This window comes from Thermobia domestica, chromosome 7 (genome assembly GCF_964235325.1).
Source record: "Thermobia domestica chromosome 7, izTheDome1.hap1.1, whole genome shotgun sequence".
NCBI lineage: Eukaryota > Metazoa > Arthropoda > Insecta > Zygentoma > Lepismatidae > Thermobia > Thermobia domestica.
In genome coordinates, this window is record NC_137460.1 from 133,666,042 (window position 1) to 133,689,092 (window position 23,051).

The 23,051-nt window shown below is 35.3% G+C and overlaps 1 protein-coding gene across 1 annotated transcript in view; it reads left to right on the plus strand.

Moving 5' to 3' along the window:
• Positions 1 to 23,051, plus strand: part of LOC145689343 (uncharacterized) — a 380,527-nt gene that overhangs the window by 17,543 nt on the left and 339,933 nt on the right. The window contains exon 2 of the mRNA XM_081763491.1: positions 2,117 to 2,645. The gene's annotated coding sequence lies outside the window, so the exon portion shown is untranslated. The remainder of the gene's footprint in view (positions 1 to 2,116; positions 2,646 to 23,051) is intronic.

Sequence of the window (23,051 nt, forward strand, 5' to 3'; positions counted from 1 at the left end):
AAGAAAAACAATTCTGTTATAGAACACACAACTATATTATATGAACAAGGGTGTAAATACGCAGGTATTATGCTTGATAATGAAGTTCCGAAAGATATAAATACTCAGTACTCTGTTGCTCAATTAATATATATATATATATTACATCATTTCTTTTATTCGGTAGAGGGATACATGAATTGCTAACTGCATAAAATTTCACATTATCTATAGTAAATAAGTATCGCCACTTGTTTTTAGTGTTAGATATATATGTTAAGATTTTTACATACACTGCTACTAATAATTACATTTGTAGCTTTATTTTTTATAATGATTTGATGCAAAATGTAAGGTATAATAATGATGCGGAATAAAAAGCATAGTAGTTAACCTAGAGAATGTAATTTACATTATTATGGTTTCTTTGACTTTTGTGTTTATATATAAATGACTTGTACATTCCAGATGCATTGTAATACAGTGTTAATGTGTGAAAAAAGAAGAACACAAATACATTTGCACATCATCTAGTAACTAAATTCGGTTTATGTAACCCAAGATATAATCCAAGCTAACTTCGTACAAGTATGAAGTGAAACAAAATAAATTTTGATTTGAAAGACATCTTTATAGGTGATCACAGTCTCCATAAATTGGGCCACTTCATATGTATACGTGATTAGCACTGAAAGTATTAATATATGGCTTGTTTAAATAACTGTATCAGGGATGAGTTCAGATGATTTCATTTCAGAGTGTGAAAGTATTGGTGCAAACGCACTGGTTACCCTAGTTGAGTCCTATCGGAAAAATCCTCCTGGGAAATTTTGTAGCTCCGGAAGGAGAGATTCGCTGTCGTAGAAGAAACTCCTTCCACAGTTTAGGAGGAGGTTGTTTAACAAGTATGATATAAAGTACGAAAGTCACGTCTGATTCAAGCCAATAGTTATAAAAGAAGAAGAAGAAGATAAACTATTGTTTATTTGTAAAATAAAAGAAAAAAGATTTCTGCAATCAAGTAAGAAATATAACCGTTTAAGTCCTAAAAAAAAGCGGCATAATATGAGGAGGCGTTTAATTATAAAAATTGGATTAGTAGAAAGATAAATCAGTTCTCTCAACATTTTATTTTACCTTAATTTACAAAAGAAATAAAATTATTCATTAGCATATAGGCCGATAGGCAAAGCAAAAATAACAAGAGCCGATATCTTTTTATAAAATATTTCAGTCCAGTATAGCGCATGTTGAATGTAATACGTTTGCTCTTTCGTAAATTTAAGGTATATATGCGCTGCTCTATAAAGTAGGTATATTACCCATTACTCCCTTATATAAAAACTCTAGATGTTCTGTGGTTAGCGTGTACGCCTTCTGCGCGAAAATCCAGTTCATTCGCAACGTTAAGCAGTAGGTTCTTGTTCCATATAACATTCATACTAAAATGGGCGCTAAACTCCAATACAACCAAAACATGCTAGGAAAGAATCCAGTGACATTCAAAGACCGGAAACCAAAGCCAGTAAATTAAAATACGGAGAAACGACTACAAAATAAATTTAACTTGAATGTATTTAAGTAAAGACGAAAGAGTGGGAAAAACGAGTGAAGCTTTCCTTAAAATATTGCACTGCGCCTTGGAAACGTTATACCCTTTTAAGTGGAAAATCGGTATAACATTACTTTTCACATTTTATTTATGAAATATAAATTAGTAATGTAGCAGAGGAAATTTTGGTTTTGGCGTTTTATCTCCTTATGCAACACTGGTCGTACGTTGTGAACTTGTAACTTTATTTAAGAAGAAAAAGCAGGAATCGTACTTTGAGTGTACTTTGGTAAAGCAAAAGGAGATGTTGTAATATATTGCGTCGGTGTTTTTACAGTATCAATATTTCGATATTTCGGTATCGTTCCGTATTTTCGGTATTTAGTTATATGGGTAATTTAGTATTACTAGTAGCAAAATTTCGATATTTAAAATACTGGTTTCAATATCTTTTACATTCCTTGTGTAATGCCAAACCATTTCACTCACTAACTCAATTTCACTAGAAGTTGCACTTACCATTTTCTTCCCCAGACCCGCCTATAAATTTAGATAAACGAATTGCATTTTTCTTATTGCTTTCAGTTTTGTTTGTATCTCTTGAGGATGAAATGCTGAAGGTTTCAAATCTCCAACGTGAATACTTTATGTGAGTGCAAAATGGCTTTACATTATTTCGACCTTGCTTGTAATAAAGTTGAAATAAAAACAGAAAATGTTCCTATTAAAGTTGAAATGAAAACAGAAATCAAGTCATCTAAAGAATGTAATTATAAACTGTGTACTAGTAACACTAATGATCATAAAGATCCCATACCAATACGTTTGGAATGTAAGAAGAAAGAAAGTGCGACGGAAGGAGAGAACATCGCATCAGAAAGTAATGAGGATGTAACAGTATCAGATTGGAAACTAACTTCGAAAGCAATGTGTTTGGTCAAGCGTTTGTCAAGAGCTGATGTAAATGCCAACCATTTTCACAGTAATATCAAACCAATATCCACCGGTAGTACACACAATACGAAAGAGTCTGCCACTATTGAAGTATAAAGGATAATGAAAATGGCGTTGAAGAAAATAATCGAGAAGGAGGTAGCAATACTGAAAACCTGAGGTATGTATAACCTGTTATTTTTTCAAAAATATCTTGTATAAATATCTTTTTCAACAGATGTAATAATAGGTTAAATATTAGTTTTTCGTTTATCTTAAGCTGAGTTATTGGAATTGCAAATATTTGAACACATAAAGGAACACAACCTAATGCGTAGCCTTGAAGTAAGTATTCAAATGTAACGGTAAATTGCTATAAACCTCCTCCTTTCTTCAAACCTTGAGTGTCAGGATTATACTCACAAGCTTTTGAGTAATTTCAAGATCGATTCTTCTTATAAACACGTGCTTTCGTGTAAAACGATCACTCAGCATTAATTTAAATAAGATATAAACAGCTCCCAAGACCAAAAACTACTTAATAAAAGTATTCTGAAATACTAAGTGCTATAGGAAGTATTTGTTTAGTGGTCACCATATGATGGCGGGTCTCATCGTATGACTTTGCACCGCTATTGGTAGCAGTAGTGTTTCTAACCGATATTTGTGATGATACTAAACTACACTCGTTTCTATTTACTTATTGTACACGTTTGTTATTAGAAGTAATTAGTTTGTTATTAGATAAATTTCTTTTCATCCCGCCAGAGAAATGTTTGACTTTTCTTGAGGCTACATCTTAGAGCGGAAGCACGAAACTTGACACGTCATAAGTATCAAAATTCTTAGTTATTCAGCACTAAGCGGTCAAACGAAAGTAAGGAGAAAAGTTTTGCCTGGTTAGACAGGGAGTTCAATCAAAAGCGTGGTGACTCTGATTCTTAAAGAAAAGCCATAAGATATATGACTGAATTTGTGTAACTGGGTGCGAGAATGTTGTTAATCTCTAAGTAACAATTAAGACAAAATAATGGGAAACATCTCTGTGCAAGACACTCACCGTGTTCTCCCTTATTTGACCAAAATTTACGTCATACGTACAAATTAAACCAGCACTGAAATGCATAATAGTTCATCAGTAAGTTTGCATACTTCTGCAGCAAGAAAACTAAATTGTGAATGTATGGTGGAATACAGGGTAATAGATGTCTTGCGAATTTCCCTTCATTGCTGTTTCATTTGTAATTCTCCAACTGGATTCCCCAATTTTAATAATTAATTACATAGCATCTGGGATTAATTACATAGCATCTTTCACACAAAAGACAAAAGTACATCATTTTAAACTACTACTAAGGGACATGTACATTTCAGAAGCACTTGCATGTTTAAAGAATTCTTCGTCTGTTTCCGATTAAGTCAAAAATACTTTTCAGATATTTGTATGTTTGATACATGCGCAAAAAAATCTGATAATGTTAGTAAAACTTGTTTGAACGTATGTTGCACATAGGCGCCTGAAACAAATGTAAACCATTCGAGTACATATAAGTAACTGAAGTACTGTTATTTCTTTCATGTACATCCGGTTCTGGAACAATTGCTTTATAGTTTCATTATGTATCTGATATGTAGAAAAATATGAGGATTCCGGATCCATTGCACCATTTTCTGTTTCAAAGCAGTGGATCAAAACGTAACGAGACAATGTACGAACATCTGTGATTAACTGAAAGTGTCATGTAAACGCAATTAATGAGTCTAACGAAGAGTGTATTGGACTAGAATCGAGTTTAGCATCCGTTTGAGCAGGGAGGGCATATGAGACGTGTAGCTACAGCGCAACCTGGTATCGGAACCATATAATTTCCGACGGGGAATAAATCCCAGATCTCTCACACCTATGGCGTGTACAGCATCTGCGTGGGAGCTTAAGAGCCAAACAAAAATAACCAGATAAACGTATTCAGTATAACTTCCTTAAATGAATGAAGTATATATTAAGGTGATTTGTATTGGATGTTTGAAACTGATGACTCTGTGTAATTCTTTCCTTCAGTTTTAAGTTCTGTCTTCATTTATAATTTTCGTTAATGCCAAAGAGTGCATCTGTGCATTATTGTAGTCGTAATTATGTCTAAATTTCTTTTGTAAAGTCCATTCATTCAGTTCTAGTACTTCTTTCACATCTGATTTTTACTCCCACTCTCATATTTTCGGAGATTAAGAAAAGATTTAAGCGTCATAAAATCCACAGTTAATTAAAAGAAGTTAATTACTTTAGGTCTTTACCACGCTTTGGTTTCTGTTTGATAAACGTCAGACGAAAGAAAGATAGTGAAAAGATTACTACAAGTTGTAAAGTAATTTCTGTTTCTTATTCTTGGATACCACGAACACACATTTGGTAACGAGAGCAATTGCTATTTACGTGGTAAATGTGGTGATATGTTCTTCGCAGCTGTATACAGTAAGTAGTACTACATGCACCTAGTGTTAAATTTTTATGTAGTATTTTCCTTTCAATTCGTTCTAACAACTCTATTAATAAATTAGTAACGCTAGTTTATTAATCCTAAGTCCTATGTCTACAGTTATCTAATAATTTCCATGCATGAATAATAAATATTTTCTTTTCTGTGATTGATTATGGATGAGTTTACTTTTTACGTGTTTAAGAATAACATATTTAGTTTATCATTTCTAGCATAGACCTAAAAAAAAAATAGACTGTCGTTTTCTTTTCTAATTGTACACCGAATGTCAAACGAGATATATTCATGCATTTTTAATTGACATATATGCTATTGCCTATTTCTGGAGAGAATAAAAGTTCATATAATGCGATGGAACACTATCGCGTTATTTTTTCTATAGTCTTAGTTAGCATGTTGTGAGTGCTTTTTTTTTTTTAATCTTACATGGTATGCATGATATGTACGGATAAATAGTCCAAGTTAATCTTTGACTCCTTGTCCAATTTCAGAATTTTTCCTATGTCTGTGTCTTATTAATGGTATTTTATCAGTACAGACAATGCAACATTTCATCTTTGGGTTCGCTCACACATACTGTGACGTGAATTTTAGTCAAATACAGGGTAGAGATACGAGTATTTGTCAGATATGCCTCCGAGTATTTCGAATTATTTTTTACTGTAGTGATCAACGATTTGGGCTTCAAGTTACGTAAACCTAAATATCTATCTTAGGAAATAACATTTTGCAGAGTTGAGGATCAAAAGTCACCACATTATTGGTTAACGCTTCCTGTCTGATTATTCAGATTTATTTCTCAGTTTCCTTTGTGTACTTACTGTTCGATACTTAAATTTTATATATATGATATGAGAACTTCCTTCGTAACTTCTGCTATATACAAGGGTCATTTAAGTCGAACTGCCAACACTGCTAAGATCGGAGTATCGTGTGGGCAGGAGACAAATAACGAACATAGTGTGTTCCGTGAATACGTACGGGCTAGTTCAACGCTGCTACGGTCCCATATTACGGTGTGTGTGGTGAATATACATTGTTAAAGTGATTGTTGTGTGAAATACCTCCCTAACGCAATGTTCACGCGTGCAGAACAGCGTGTGTTTATCAAATTCCATGTGGCACAAGGGCAAAAGCCTAGGACGATTCACATAGGATTAGTAGAGGCCTGTGCTGAAGCTGCTCTACCGCATTGGACAGTGGTAAGATCGGTGCACTTTTCAGGCGGGACGATAGTCAACAGGTAAAATTCACTGTGGAGGGCATATGGGAACAGCTATGGACGAAATTCGTGTTGCAATATTACGGACACTGCTTGATGGTGATCGGCGCTGGACTTGTAGTGAATTGCTGCAGGAGCTGATCATTTCTTCCGGATCAGTGTTCCACGTGCTAACACAAGATCTAGGAAAGCTGAAGATTTCGGCCAGATGGGTACCCCATGCTCTGGCCGATGTTTGAAAGTGGCATAGATGGGAATGTGCGCTCGTATACCTTCAGTGTTACAATGAGAAAGGTGATGATTTCTTTCACCGCATTATTGCAAGTTACGGAACGTGGGGAAGATCCTACGAGCCTGAATTGAAACGTCAGTCAACTGAATGGCACCACCCAGAATCTCCACGACCAAAAAACTATAGGGAGGGTCCAGAAAACCTGAAGGTGATGACTATGTCATACGACCACGAACGCGTTGTGCTGCCATATCAATTCTAGAGGGCGTTATCGTCAATGCTGCATACCTCAGTGTCCATTTGCGAGTCCAGTTTCCATAAAAAGATCTCCGTAATTTTAGTATCCAATTATATATCAAACGCGTTTTTCTTATCCCAAACGGTTATCGTGGAATATACACAGTGAAAGGAGCACTCTGTTGGTCAAATTAAAAAGACTCAACGATATATGCCTCTGTAACTAGACGTTGCTTATGTGAGTGTCACAATTACTGAATCGAGATTTCCTTCTTTAACCCAAAAACATGTTATATACACGTTCCTCAATGAGCAACATATCACGAAACGTTCTTGAAGTTAAGGCTGTGTCATCGTATTCATTAATGGTCCCGATTTACAGTACAATTCTTCTTTACCTTCTAGTTTCCAAAGAAGAAAAACGGTAGATATTAATTTCACAATTTTTGAATTACATCAACACGTGTGGAAATAGGGTGTGGTATGTTTATCTAACATATCTACTAGTTTATTTTCTTATATTTGTACGAGGATTTGATGGTAAAGTTTGGAAGTACAGAACTGCCATTACAGCGACCCGGGTCCGAATACCGTCGTGACGCTTATTATTTTGTTTTTTATTGGAAGGTATTGTTTATTTAATTGATATTGTAATTGTTTCCCTCTATTATTATTATTTATTATTATTATTATTATTATTATTATTATTATTATTATTATTATTATTATTATTATTATTATTGCAAAATCAAGACTTGGCTACATATTTTATATTTTATAAATTTTCTGATTGGATATCAAGTCTTTTTGTTAAATAATGAACTCGCTCCATTGTAGGAGGTTTGGCGGAGGGAAATATCATTTGCTGCTTTTTATTTGTTTACTTGCACGCTACAGCAAGCCTGGATACTGTATTCACGTTCTTATGTCTACGGTAAAATACCGTATGGTTCTTGATGCTCATAAGAGAGCAAGTGAATAAGTGATGAGATCAATCCACTTTGCATATTAATAACATTCAAAGTATCAGGCTGTCAGAAAAGCCAGGACGTATATCGGTAAAATATGACAAATGGTTATTTGTGGACATACTAGAGGTATTTGTGGACATACTAGAGTTATTCGGATCATGAAGTGGTTGTCATGAATAGCTGAGATGTTGAGCGTTTTGTGTATTAATATTGCTGTTTGGGTTTACAAAGTTGATAACACACAGAAGATGGAAGACCAAAATTGCATGCTAACTATATTTTATTGTTTTACTTTTGGCAAGGGAAGAACACGCGAATGTGTTTGTGATTTTCACTCTCGTCGATCTTTTTTTATTCCTGTTCTTAAAAAGTTACTGGAAAAACTAAAAGTGAGTAAAACACATACAAATAGGAAACATGGTACTAAGGAAGGTTCGTTTAATTAGTTAGCTTTAAAAAATAATCCAGTGCCCTCAAACACCAGATTCCAATCAATATGAGTATCTGTCCAGTGCCGCTCTGTGAAAAATGAGGGCTCGAGGCGAGAGCATACGGCATCGACTCCGTATATATGAGTAAGGTCGGTAGAAAGCTCCGAAGCGCCACTATGTTTGCGTTAGAAAATTTTCAAAAATAAACCTTGTTTTTCCTAGATTTTGAGCACTTTTAATACCTTTTCTTTTTTTCTTCCCGAATTTTGCGTTCCCTTACTTGTGCGTCCAAAGCTGTAGCCCCGCTCGCTCCCCTCACGGTACGGTACTGTGCCCGTTAATGGTTTAAAGCACTCTGAAGGCCAGTTTCTCCTTCATAGCATCCGTGTTAGTAAGTTCTTGTAGTTGTCAATTTAAAGTTGAATTTTCTAGACTATTCTTTGTTCATAATATTTTACTTTTTCACCGCGACGGATATCAGGAAGTTCCACAATTATTACATTTTAATCGTAAAGGTGCGCATTTACTGAATTCACTCCACATCCAGGGTTTTGCTTCTTCCAGAACAGTGATGTCTTAGACTAGTGGCATAAATTTAGTTTATAACTTTGGGGTCGAGGGCTCAACTTCCGCTGAGGCAATAAAAGGAATATTTATAATTTGCAATATTGATACTTCCGATGCATACTAACATGAAAAATATTCAACTTCTGTGGGCGTCTTAGTTGAGAGACTTCCTTCACAGGTGAGATGCCAACAACACAAAATTACGTCATTCTTTTTCAACCTTGATTCGTACTATCTGGGAACGGGACGTTTTTAGACAATAATTGATTAATTCATAAGGGCTAAACACGTCCTTACTGCTTTAGTATGGGCCAAAAATGATTTCCTAGGAATTGTTCATACTTGTACACAAATTGCAAATAATAATCTAACTTACAACTCTACTGATGAGAATGATCGTACTTAAGATGTCACCTCACCTTTCTACCTAGAAGGGCAAATCAAAATGCATTAATGGTATCAGCTAACAAATATTTATATTAATTTTTTGTTGTCATAAACTGGCAATTCTATGTGTAAATCCGAAAACGTAATAATACTATTGCGTTCATGTATAAACGTAAAACATATCTGACATACTGTATATATTTGCTGTTCGTATGAATAGCTTCGACTATGTGACTTTTTGTTTTCTCCTGTGGTAATAACAGTAATAATAATAATAATAATAATAATAATAATAATAATAATAATAATAATAATAATAATATAAAAGAAATAACAATTACAATACAATAACATAAACATTACCTACAGAAAAATTAATAAATGCAAAGACAGAATTTGAACCCAGGTAACTGCAATTTGAGTTTCCTGCTTTCGTAATTTGTTTTAAAGAAATCGCCCAACCGGAGTATTGTTCGCCACTGGCACTTCATGTCCTTTCGATGTATTCTAAACTCTACTGGGACACGGACTCAGAAATACCGAGGAAAGTTAAAATTCCGACCTTGCTTTTCAGAGGAATTCGAAACTCCATTGGATTGCACCTCATGATCAGAAGCAGAACGCTAGTGCCACCGGTTCAATTTGCCACAAATTCCTTATATGAATATAAGAAAATAAAGTAGCAGTTTAGGAAACATAAAAATAGAACTGTTGATTTCTACACGTGTTGATGTAATTCAAAGAATGTGAAAATAATTTATGTTGTATTTTCCTCTTTGGAAATTAGAAATTATGGTAAAGAAGTCTAATATAAATCGGTCCCATTCCTGAAACCGATGACGTAGCAAATTCATGAACGTTTCGTGATATTTTTCTGAATAAGGAACGTCTGTGTAACTGGTTTCGGAGTTAAACAAGAAAGTCGAGTAATTGTGACACATAAGCATTAGTATTTTGTGTATATTCTATATTATTCCATGAAACGAATTAACTAGGTATTAGTTTGCGTGAAAGATGAAGTAGCGCGATAGGTGAGTGGTTAGCGCATTTAACTTACATTCGATAGACCCGGGTTCAAATCCCGGCCAGGCTTAAACTTTCTCAAATGTTTTAATTACAGTGCATACTCAGTATGACAAGAAAGTTCTTCTCTTCCATAGAAAGAAAAAAAGATCTTGGAATAAGGAGAATAGGAGAAGGTCTCAATGGAGACAGTGATCTACAAACTTATTTCTAGCAGTTGTTGTAGATTTGATATTTTCGTCTACTTCCAATCATTTTCTGATTCATGCCTGATCATTGTTTTTGTTTCTTTGAATATACAGTATATAATAAAATAATACATACACAACAATATTGTGATTAATATAAGGTGTTCCTTGGACAACACGTTCTGAAACAGATTCATCTCAGAATGGAGAAATATTTCGTGCGTGATCTACTTACAATTTTACTTGCATAAAGACCTGACTCAGTGCTACCAACTGATGTCAGTACCGAAAAAAGTTACGTGTAAGTTGTCAGGGCGTTGTTATAACGTAGGATGAGGATGAGGATAAGAGTGTATAACGTAATATCCGTGTAAGAGAATGAGGAAAAGAGTGTAAAATAACTAATGATAATGTTAGAGGTCAAAGAAAGAGAGGTAACGAGGTTTTGCGACAAAATACATAAGAACACGGAGCGTAGCAAGCGTGCTCGCAGCAAGTTTTCGAACTACATTTAACACACTGATTTCCGCGTACTTCTTACGTGGGGAGGAGGGAGTTGGCAGTAAAATAATAATCGTCTATGATTGCAATCAGTTCGCATCCCAGTACTTCCATGTGTGCTACAAAGACTTTTCTGCGTTCCCTGCCTCTATTTGGCATTTTTATATAGCGAACATGCTCCCTGTTTTTTTTTTAATTCGCACTGTTTTTCGCACTTTGAATCTTAACATTTATATTTATTTGTCAGTCTAAAACAAAAAAATTAACCTATGGTATCTGATGTGCAACAACAGTAAGAACTTTAATTACAATTCCCTGTCTAATGTGATGCAATCCGATTGCTTAGTCGGTGACAAAATTATTGTTGATGCAACCTGATTGGCTGATCACTTTTTTAGGTGGAATCTGATGGGATGATCACTTTAAAATCTTTGCAGCACATAGTTTTGCTAAGCGTTTTATCGATTGATGTTTAAATATTTATTCGAAAATCTTGGTTTGAAAAGTTTATTTTTGGTGCATATTACTTGAAAATTATGCTTTTGAAATTTCTGTTCGAAAAATTAGTTTAAAAACCTTTCGTTTGAAAATTTTCTTTCCAAATGTTTAGTTTCGATATTTTTATTTCAAAAGTTTGTTTTGATAAGTTTTAGTTGTGAATTTTTTTTGAAAATTTTAGTTTCGAAATTTTTGTTTCAAATTTTTTAGTTTGAAAATTTTAGTGCCAAAATTTTCGTAGTAATTTTTTGTTTGAAAAACTCTTAAAACTTTCTTCCTTTCGAAAATTTATTTTGAATTTCTTTGGAAAAATGTTTAGATTTAAAATAGTTTGAAAAATTCGTAATGGGAAAGTTTGTTTTTGATGTTTTAAGTTTGAAAAAGTATTTTTCGAAGGTTTTTGTTTTAAACAAATTCTTTCAGTTTCTGAAATTTTTTTAGTTAACAAATTCTTGCATTCATTGGTAAAAAACCTTATCGAAAACTACCTGTACCGCTTAGAGCAGAAAGATCTGGCAAGAATGCTTTATCATGTTGCAATAGTACATATTGGAACGTGATATTTGCTTTAGGTTGTACTTGAAATAAAAATTCAAATCACTGAAATTGATAATTTTACTACACTGCAATGGTTAACTACATACATCCATTCCAGATAAAGGATCTGGATACTGTTCATGGAATTTATTTTAGGGTTATTGCTTACGTGCCGTCACTTCGTTGGAATGGAATTTGTTGACGTAAGAATATAAAAGCAAATTCACAAATCACATTGTGTGATTGAATTGAATTGATAATATTATCACATCATAGAATTTTTGCTGCCGTCATGGTGACATGTAATGTGTTCACCAAACCAGATCTACTAAACATCAAGATCACGCTGTGTACAAAGTTCAAATTGATGATTCTGGCCCAAGAATGCTTTGAAAGATAAAGTTACATATTCAGTGTTTAAGAAGCGGAATAATTCTTCATTGGATGTTTCCATGGGTAAATATCTTATTGGTAAAAAGTAATCTTATCCTTTTCAAGCTTCAGTACGATTCTTAATTGAAACTTTGTAGGAGGAAACTTTGTTCTTTACCAAGAGTACAATAATTTGCAAACTAAAAAAATTCAAACTGAAAAACTTTCAAAACAAAATTTTTGAACTAAAAATTTCCGAAACTAAAGATTTTTTTTTAAAAAAATTGAAACTTAAAATTCGCAAATAAAATCTTCAAACGAAAGGTTTTCAAACCATAATTTTTCAAGCAAAATGTTCAAAAACAAAATTTTCAACTAAAATGCATAAAAAATAATAAACATTTCAAACCATGATTATCAAATAAATATTTAATTGGTAAAAGGTAAAATATTAAGCATTTTTTTTAAAACTGTTTGCAGCAAAGATTTTATAGTGATCAACGAATCAGATTGCATGACAGATAGTGATCAGCCAATGAGATTGCATCACCTATTAATTTTTAAGTGTAGAATTCAAAAAAACTCTTGGTTAAAAACAGCAAATGAGATTTCATTATAGATAACTTTCCACCAATGATCTTGAGAGAGTATGAAGTGTGACTGAAGTTCAAAGTATTGTTTCACATCTATCGAATATTGAACGTTAAGTATATCATTCAAACTTCACGCCTCATAGTAGAGTTTTGTTTACCACAATTCTTAATTTAATGAATGATCTTACGTAAGTTCCAATGTGTATCAATATGCCTAAGTCTTGAGTTAACCATTTTCTTAACCAGATAATTATATGTGTAGGAAAGTCTCATCCAAGAACATCAGTTAGGTCAGTAACCTCCGGCAATTTTTTATCTTAGAAGGAAACAAGCAGAACCAGCTGTGATCTAGCAAGTTTACCGAATTTTATTATTTGGTAACTCTCAAACTTAAGAATTGGTCTATATACCGCAACAAATTTTGAAAAGGAAAACTAAAGTATTCATGCCCAATAAAAGGAAATGAATCCCGATACACTACCATACATTCGTATAACTTGTTAAACATCATCAAGGTCAATAACATGAATCGAACACCTACCACGTGTTACAACGTATTCCTTGCGTTTATGTATTTTTTTATTTCTTTTACCAATAGGCGGGAATAATCAAGACCGATGAAATGCACAGAAATGTATATTACGAAATTTCATTTTGACAACTGTCAAATTTAAGTGGAGTGATTCTAAGTACTCCTCCCAAAATTTGAGGAACGTTTCAATGTACCCATGTCGTGGACCCCTATATAACCATATAAGATAATAAAGTCCCATCAAAGAAGATAAATGACCATGTGACCAAACTAATATTTGAAATTATTTACCCTAAGAATGGGATAAACTGAACCACCCAATTTTCTACAATGATACATATTCATATTCTAAAAGCAATTACCAATTATTCATTTGACAATTCCCACAATTTAATGATGAAGGAATGTACCCCTTCCATCATTTAATGTTCTTGCACAAATATACCTATGTTTTATGAAAAGTAGTAAACCCTGCACTCATTCGTATAATTATTAAGATAGCACAGCCGTATCAAAGAAGATAAAATGGGTCAATATCCTTCGAAATTTGAATTTTTACCCATTTTTGTATTCAGAAGAGGGAACAAAGCAGACACGAAAATTTAGGATGGGTGCTAGAGAACGTTTACCGAATTTTTTATTCGGTAATTCTGAAATTTAAGAAATGGCCCTACGTACCCCAACAACTTTTAAAAATGGAGCGTCAAAGTATACTTGTAAATGAAAGGAAATGACGCCTGTACATATCCGTATGCTGCGCTAAATCCTTATCAAAGGGAATATCCCAAATTTACATTTTTAGCAATTTCTTACCCATGAAAGAAAACGAGAAGAACACCAAATTTATAGTGATGTTTACTAGGGCCCAATAATACTATATCACATTTTTAAATTGGACAATTTTTAAAATTTAAGGGGTGGGTTAATATATCCCTCCTAAATATTCAAAGTGGTGCACTACTGTACCTATTTCTTATGAGAGAGAATGGACCCCTGTATACGCTCATATAACCATATAAGATAATACTACTTCATCAAAGGGTATAAATTGGGTCATTAACCGAACACGTCGTGGTACTAATTTTTCGCAGTGTTTTAACCGTAAAAGGGAACGAGATGGAAATTAAATGTGTTTGTCAATCTACGCCTTCCAAAATTTTAAATGAGGACGCCAATGTACTTTTGTTTTCTGAAAAAGAATGGATCCCTTTACACGCCCATATAAGGCAAGACGACATCATCAAAGGGGATAAACAGTCAAAACTACCGAAATTTCAATTTTTGGTAATTTTTTACCCACGAAAGTGAAAGAGAGGAACCCTGAAACTTACAAGGGTACACACCTGGCTCATAAGCTACCATACCAAATTTTCATATTTGGCAATTTTTAAAATCTAAGATGGTAGTCGTATGTACCGCTGCCAAAATTTAGGAAATGGGCCAAGTTACCCCTGTCAAATTTTGAGGGGTTATCCTAGTTACCCCTTGCTCATTGATTGCGCCAAGGACATTGATCTTTGTCGTATGAAAATTGTTGTCAGCTTGCGTATTAGTGCGCCTATTTGTGAGGTGAAATTTAGACGGCGAAAATGAGCAGACTTTCAGATGAGGCTATAAGAGATGAACTTCTGTTAGATGCAAGTGAGGATGACGATAATGACACGGAAGATACTGGACAACTATAGGCAGAAAGAGTAACTGTTATTCCCGAGAGTAATGAAGAGGATTCCTATAATGAAAGTGAATCTACGGACGACAGTGAAAGTAAAAGTACTAACGATGTGCGCATTCCCTCTTGTAGTTATGATATAAACGCTCGATATATTTCTAAAGACGGTACTATTTGGAACACGAATCCCCGTATTTCAAGTCAAATCCTTGTACATAATGTTGTAAGACAGAATCCTGGACCTGTCAAAAACATTCATCTCACTTCACCTAAAGCTGCGTTTCATATGTTCTTTTCACCACACTTGTTGGAAGAAATTAGACTGTGTACAAATCTAGAAGGCAAACGCTTTGATCGAGAAAAAAAGAACTACGTGGAAAGAAGTTGATATGGTGGAACTTACTGCTTTTCTTGGATTACTTCTTCTTGCTGGCCTAGAAAGAAATTGTGGTGTACCGGTAAAATAATTATTTTTTGACATGTATGCAAATCCACTTTATCGAGCTACCATGTCGGTAAACAGATTCTTTAATATACTGCGATTAATGAGATTTGATGACAAGCGTACACGGGATACTAGGCTAAAAACTGACCGCCTTGCTGCCATAAGTTTCGTATGTTCATGAAGAATTGCTCCGAAGCTATGATTCCAGACATTTATCTAACCATTGACGAGCAGTCGCTGCCATACAGAGGTCGATGTAGTTTTATTCAGTATATGCCCCAAAAGCCACGAAAATACGGAATCAAAATATTCTGGATGTGTTTTGCTAAATCTGGTAATGCATACATTGGAATGGTGTACACAGGTCGCAAACCTGGCCAGCAAGTACAAACTAACCTATCACAATATGTTGTTCTAAAGCTATCTGAATCTTTGAAGAACTTTCCAGGGAGAAATATTACAACAGACAATTATTTCACAAGTTTATGTCTTGCTAAAGAGTTGTTACGTAATAAGATTACTTTAGTTTGAACAATTAGGAAACACAGGAGGAAATTTATTCGTCTGAACTTGTTTTCATTCCACAAGCGACAATGGTTTGTTTGGTAACGACGAAAAATAAAGCTGTTATTTTATTATCTTCTATGCATGGAGATGCTTCAACAGATTCTGAAAGTGCCAAAAAAAGCCAGAAATAATAACATTTTATAACAAAACCAAGGGTGGTGTCGATACTATGGACAAATTGGTACGCACATACACAACAAAGAGGCAAACCAGGCGGTGGCCTATGATCTTGTTTTTCAACATGCTAGATGTCGGAGGAAATAAGAGTATATATAACGTACATAGCTTGCAATCCTGACTACGAAGGAAACGCTACTGTCCGCCGCAGAAAATTCTTGAAAGAGCTTGTGCATGACATGTTGGAACCTCAGATGGAAAGACGAGTGCTGATTCCTGACTTGAAGAGTAGTGTAGTAGATACTTTGAGAAGATGTGGTATAAGACGGGGACCACAGGAAGACCGTGCCGGAATTTCAAGGAAAAGGAAGCGATGGTCAGTTTGTCCTACGTCAGCGGATAAGAAAACGTCTACTGTCTGCTATAAATGTCAAAGATTCATCTGCACAGTTCATACTGTGTCTTTGTGTGAAGAATGTGCGTACGGTGAGAATGTAGAGTACTTCTGTGGTGAAAGTACGTTATTACTTGTTGATAATTCCTAATAGCATTAAAATTCACCTTTGTACAACATGTTACGATATGAATAATGAAACATTGTTCTCAGTTGCAATCAATAGTGTATTTTTACTACAATAGCATGCCTATGAACAAGTAGACATTTCCTTGTACACATAATCCCTTGTACAACTTTCAAGCACATTACGACCGTCTGAGAAAATAGCGATGAAGCAAACATAAAATCTGAATAAAAATTCCAGCTTCTTTGATTACAATACTAAACCTGTGAACAGGTACACATATGCTCTTTTACAAATAAGTTCTTGTACACATAAGCCCTTGTACAAACTTCAAGCACATTACAACAGTGTGAGAAAATAGCGATGAAGGAAACATCAATTCTGAAACAAAATTTCCATCTTCTTTGATTACAATAGTAAACCTGTAAACAGGTACACATATGCCCTTGTACAAGTAAGTTCTTGTACACATAAGCCCTTGTACAAACTTCAAGCATATTAAAACCATATGATAAACTAGAAATATAGCAAACATCATTTCCGAAGCAAAATCTCCAATTTCCTAAAGATTAAACATCAAAAAGAGCACCGGGTCATTTTGAACCACCAATTGTAATTACGTAGGAAAAATGCCAAGTGAATTTAAGGGTTAAAGTGAATTATATTTTATTTATGTTTGCTAAACGAGAGAACTGAACAGATAAACCAATGTGAAATGAATAGCGTACGCAAGTAGCTATCATACAAGATCTTAATGTATGAAAACTCTCGTGATATTTGGCGCGAATTGAAGACTCTTGTTTAAGTATTGAAGACAGCTTGCACACAGGCTGAATAAGAGGTCTTTCCGTTTAAAACTAGACAGCTTGAGTATTGTCAACACAATTTTATAGTAGAAGAAAGAAACTTTACAGAAGTTAATGAAGCTTAGTTTACTTTTTTAATTGATAAGTTGTGATTTAGCTGAAATATTGACTTTGCATTCGATAATTTTATATGGTATGCCTGAACTAAGGGGAATTCATGCTTACCGATTTCTATTAAATAGACATCTTGCAGTGGCAGGCATGTTCGTTCAGGATGCTCTTCCGAAAAGTGTTCCAGTTTCCGACCTTCGTGTGATCATTGCCATTATTAAGGTACATTTCTTCCTTTCATTTTTTGTTAACTGTCCGTTGATTATTGAAACTGCTTTATCTGGAACATAAATAAATAAATAAATAAAATAAAATATAAAATAAGTAAACAGGTTTCGGGGAATCTTTCTGAAATACGACACTCCCTCATAGCTGAGTATGGTGTTGTCGAGCATTTGTTCCTCCCTCAGAGAAGGGCATCTGGAAACCTGAAAAAAAAACACATATGTTAGTGATCCTGGCGCCCCATTTAGTTAACTTTTATTTATATGCTTATTATCAAAATTTAGTAAATTGTAAAATTCTGAAGATTATTACGAATGATGTCACGTTGTAGGAGAAATTTGCTTAGAATGTATAAATACTTAACTGAGTGATAGTTTTTGCTGTAATCGTAGCCATTAATGTAGATATTGGTATAGGATCATGACACAGTTATAGTTGTATCTTTTAACGTATGAGCTGTCTACACTAATTGGAATCGAGATACTGTGTGTTGACCAGGTTCACAAGGTATCTTCTTAAATGGAAACAATTTACAGGTTCAGAAAAGGACGATTTTCTCACATATCTCACTTTCAATTAAGCCAGATTAAGTAGAATATTCAGAAGTCCAGGCTATTGTACTATAGAATTGGTTATTAACACAGAAAAGAAGTTACGAATTAAGAGAACAAAGTTCTGAGTAAGTTTCCTAGCGTGAACTAAAAGAAAATCTACGTTGGTGTAGGTACAGATGATCTATACAATAGAAATACACCAAATATTAATAAACAAATATTCTAACCGAGATGTCTGAGAAAGGTGGGCCACGTCACTTGCGTGAGTAATAGGCATAGGAATCGTAAAATTCTTCTTCAATATAACGCTATATAGGCCTTTTGGTAGACGTCAATACGATAAGAGGATATTATACAACAGGATTCTATGAATGATAGGAATCTAGGGTGGCTTTTATACTGCAGGATGATATCAAGTTGAAAAGATCTATTTCTAAATCTATAAGCCTTTGGGATCGTTCGATCGCAGGATGAGTGAATTTCGTATCTTACCGAATGTGTACTAACGTTTAACGGTGAAGGGTATATCCTATTCTCTTCAGTGTTGAGCATATGCTGCTAAGCTTACACTCTGTAAATTCCTATGAAAAGTTCAAATTCAAATCAGGGCTGTTGTAAAATTTAACAATTTTCAGTATTAATTCATACTTTGCGAACCTATGCACAATATATTCTTTATCTGCTTGTAGCCAGCAAAATACACGTGATCACCGGGGTAGATCTCTGCAATAGAATGCCCAATAAAGCCATGCATAACTTTAAATTTAAATTTCGCAGATCGTACAGTATATACAACAGGCGTAAGTTAATCAATATTGTTTCAGGTTCATTATCTGTAGTTTCTCAATCTTATTTACTTGCTGGAGTGAAGTGTTCACCCGTTTCCGGAAGCATTTTTACAAAGCACAAGGACGTTATCTTAGATATAAATAAAATGTCTCCTCTTTTCAGAATACGTTCGTAAAGGTGTAGAAAAAATATGCTTCCCAAAGTTTTATTTTAAATGTTGCAGCAATCATGTTAAGGGACCGATAAGTACATTGCATTTTCGAGTTGTTTCAGAAGCTAGACTTAGGCGAAAGGGTTACTATAATTTCCAAATTGGAAGGAATCAGTTTCAACAAATATAATTTTATTACAACAAATTACTCAACAAACAATAGCGTGCGTAGTCCTGGCCCCCCCACCATCACGTAATTCTTCGAAAACAATTTCAATCGTTTGTACTTCGTTTGCTCCCATTTGCTCCGCAGTAGTTCTGTTTGCTCCATTACCGTTCCGGAGAAAATGGAACCTTAAAGTGGGGGGGCCAGAACAACGTCGTCCCAGCCCCCCCCCACCCAACGAAAAATAATCGCTGAGGGGAACTGATGGTGGCATTCGTTTGTACTTCGTTTGCTCCCATTTGCTCTGCAGTTTCTACGTTTGCTCCCCTACCGTTCCCGAAAAAATAGAAATTCAAAGTGGGGGGGCTAGAACAACATGGTCCCAGCCCCCCCACCCAATAGCAGAGAGGAACGGATGGTGGCATTCGTTTGTACTTCGTTTGCTCCCATTTGCTCCGCAGTTTCTTCGTTTGCTCCCCTACCGTTCTCGAGAAAATAGAAATTTAAACGGAGGGACCAGAGAAAGGTGGTCCTAGACCCTCGAATTGAAAACAGTCAGAGACAGAAACATATGGTCGCATTCGTTTGTACTTCGTTTGCTCCCATTTGCTCCGCAGTAGCTCCGTTTGCTCCCTTACCGTTCCCGAGAAAATGGAACCTTAAAGTGGGGGGCCAGAACAACGTCGTTCCAGGCCCCCACCCTACGAAAAATAATCGCTGAGGGGAACTGATGGTGGCATTCGTTTGTACTTCGTTTGCTCCCATTTGCTCCGAAGTTTCTCAATTTGCTCCCCTGCTGTTCCCAAGAAAATGGAACATTAAACTGGTGGTTTAGGAAAACGTAGTCCCAGCACCTCGAATTGAAAATAATTTCAAAGAGGAACGGGTGGCGACATTCATTTGTACTTGGTTTGCTTCGCGGTAGCTACGTTTACTCCCTTACCATTCCCGAGGAAATGGACCTTTAAAGTGGAGACTAGAATAAAATTGTCTCAGCATCCCAGTCAAATAATCATAATGTCATAGGGGAGCGGATGGTGGCATTATTTTGTACTACTTTAACTTCGATTTGCTTCTCAGTTGCCTGGATTGCTCTCCATTAATATTTTGTTTTTAGTAGTTTGGGTGTTATGACCGTTGATGGCAATGATTGTCATGATATATGAAAATAATATTAATGACATACATATAGAGAAGGTAGGAATTTTGTTTAATACTCATTTAGAACCAGTGACTTAGTTTTAGTGCAAAGGATATTTTTATAGTTATTGTTGCAGTGGATAATGTTAACGAATTTTGTTGCACGTTGTCACACTTGCAAGAGGTTTCTGAAAATTATGTACTTTACCTTTTTAGTCAGCCAGCCAAGCCTCGAAAATACAATAAAAAAAAATGAACGGATGGCATTTGTGTGTTAGGAGAAGGTATCTACCGTAGGGTTATGGTACATTGATCCCTGTAACACTCCTTGCCGGATGCCAGGCTGAATTTTTGGGAGAAAGTGCCTAAAATGGTTTAAACAAAATGGCGGACTCCAAATTCTTATTCTATACAAGAACTTCCATTTTTTGCGATGGATTTCCAATATTTTGACACCAAACTTAGGGTTTCCGGATGCGAGCTATTCGCTCATATCACTTGCTCTACTCTGAAGATTTTCATAATGGCGGAAAGCAGGACGGTGGACACGAAATTTGCATATATGTAAAAACTATTCTTTTCCTTTAATGAGTTTTAATATTGTCATATGAAATGTCGACTTCTTTAGGAAAGAAACTTGTTTCTATAAACTATTTAATTCTGAATATCTTCAAAATGGCGCAAAAGAAGATGGTTGAATCGTAGTTTGTATGCATAGGGCGCCATCTTCTTTTTTTATAGACTGGCGTGTTTTCAAAACTACTGATTTTCCAGATTGTAGAATTCTCTTAATTTTTATTTTGTCGTAAGATTATAAAGAATTGAAATAGGAGGAGGCATCCACCGTAGAGCTATGGTACATAGGTTCCTGTGACATGTCTTTTAGGATTCAAGGCTGATTTTTTTTGAGGGAACGAACACAAAATGGCGCACAAAACATTCCTAACCTTCAGGGAAACGCCCTCTTTAGCTGTGTATTTTTCAATATTTTGGAGTCAAAACTCAAGTTGAAATAATACATGTACAGGTATGTCATTAATATTTCATATCCCATGACAATCGCTGCCATCAACGGCCATAACACACAAACTACTAAAATCAAAAATGAAATGAAAAGTTTTACGTCCCACGGTTATGCTGGTTAGGCTAAAGGAGACGGTGATGATGAGTAATGAAAGAAATGGTGGAATGAAGAAAGTGGAAGGAAACGGGAGAACCCCGAGGAAAACCACATACACGGTGTTTGTCCATCATAAAGTTCACTTGGCGGGGGCTGGGATCGAACCCGGAACCCAATCACCAGAGTTGAACGCTCTACCACTGAACTACCGCGGCCGCCTACAAAATCAAAATAAACACAAAATCAATAGTTACCAATTGCTTTGCATATAGAGTATAAAATTGCATTTTCTTGGGAACATTAAAGGAAAACAAAAACAACTTCGGAGAAAATCGGAGGATACGCAGCAAAAACAAACACCAGCTTCCATTATTTCTGATCTACATGTAGTGAGATAGGGGGAGGGCTCAGAATATCTTATTCTAGAAGAAATCTAAAATTGCATTTTTTGGAGAACTATAAGGCAGAAAAAAGAGGAAATGTACTCTAAATCGAAGGGAGCAGTACAAAGAAATGCCACTTTCTATTCTCATCTGCGATTAATTTTAGTAACGAGGGGCATGGGTCAATGTTGTTCCACCTCCCACTTTGAAAGAGCATTTTACAGGGAACAGTAGGGGAGAAAGTGAAACAATTCCAGAGCAATTCGGGGCAAATCACACAAACAATTATTTCTTACTACAATTTTTAGGGGCTTGAGGACTGGGATTACATTAACAGACCAACCGCTTCAAAATTCCTCTTTCTTAAAAAAATCGGAGTAGACGAGTACTCAGAGCAATCGTGGAGCAAATATGAGCAAACGAGATATAGCCAACATCCACTCCCCGCTGCGATCAAATTAGTTGGGAGGGTGGCTGAGATCACGTGTTTAAGTTCTGTTTACTCGAGAACGCTAGGAGAGCAATCCAGGCAACTGAGAAGCAAATCGAAGTTAACGAAGTACAAAATAATGCAACCATCCGCTCCCCTATGACATTATGATTATTTGACTGGGATACTGAGACAATTTTTTTCTAGTCTCCACTTTAAAGTTCCATTTCCTCGGGAATGGTAAGGGAGTAAACGTAGCTACCGCGAAGCAAACCAAGTACAAACGAATGCGACCATCTGTTCCTGTCTCTGACTGTTTTCAATTCGAGGGTCTAGGACCACCTTTTTCTGGCCCCTCAGTTTAAATTTATATTTTCTCGAGAACGGTAAGAGATCAAACGTAGAAACTGAGGAGCAAATGGGAGCAAACGAAGTACAAACGAATGCCACCATCCGTTCCTCTCTGCTATTGGGTGGGGGGGCTGGGACGATGTTGTTCTGGCCCCCCCACTTTGAATTTCTATTTTTTCGGGAACGGTAAGGGAGCAAACGGAGCTACTGCGGAGCAAATGCGAGCAAACCAAGTACAAACGATTGAAATTGTTTT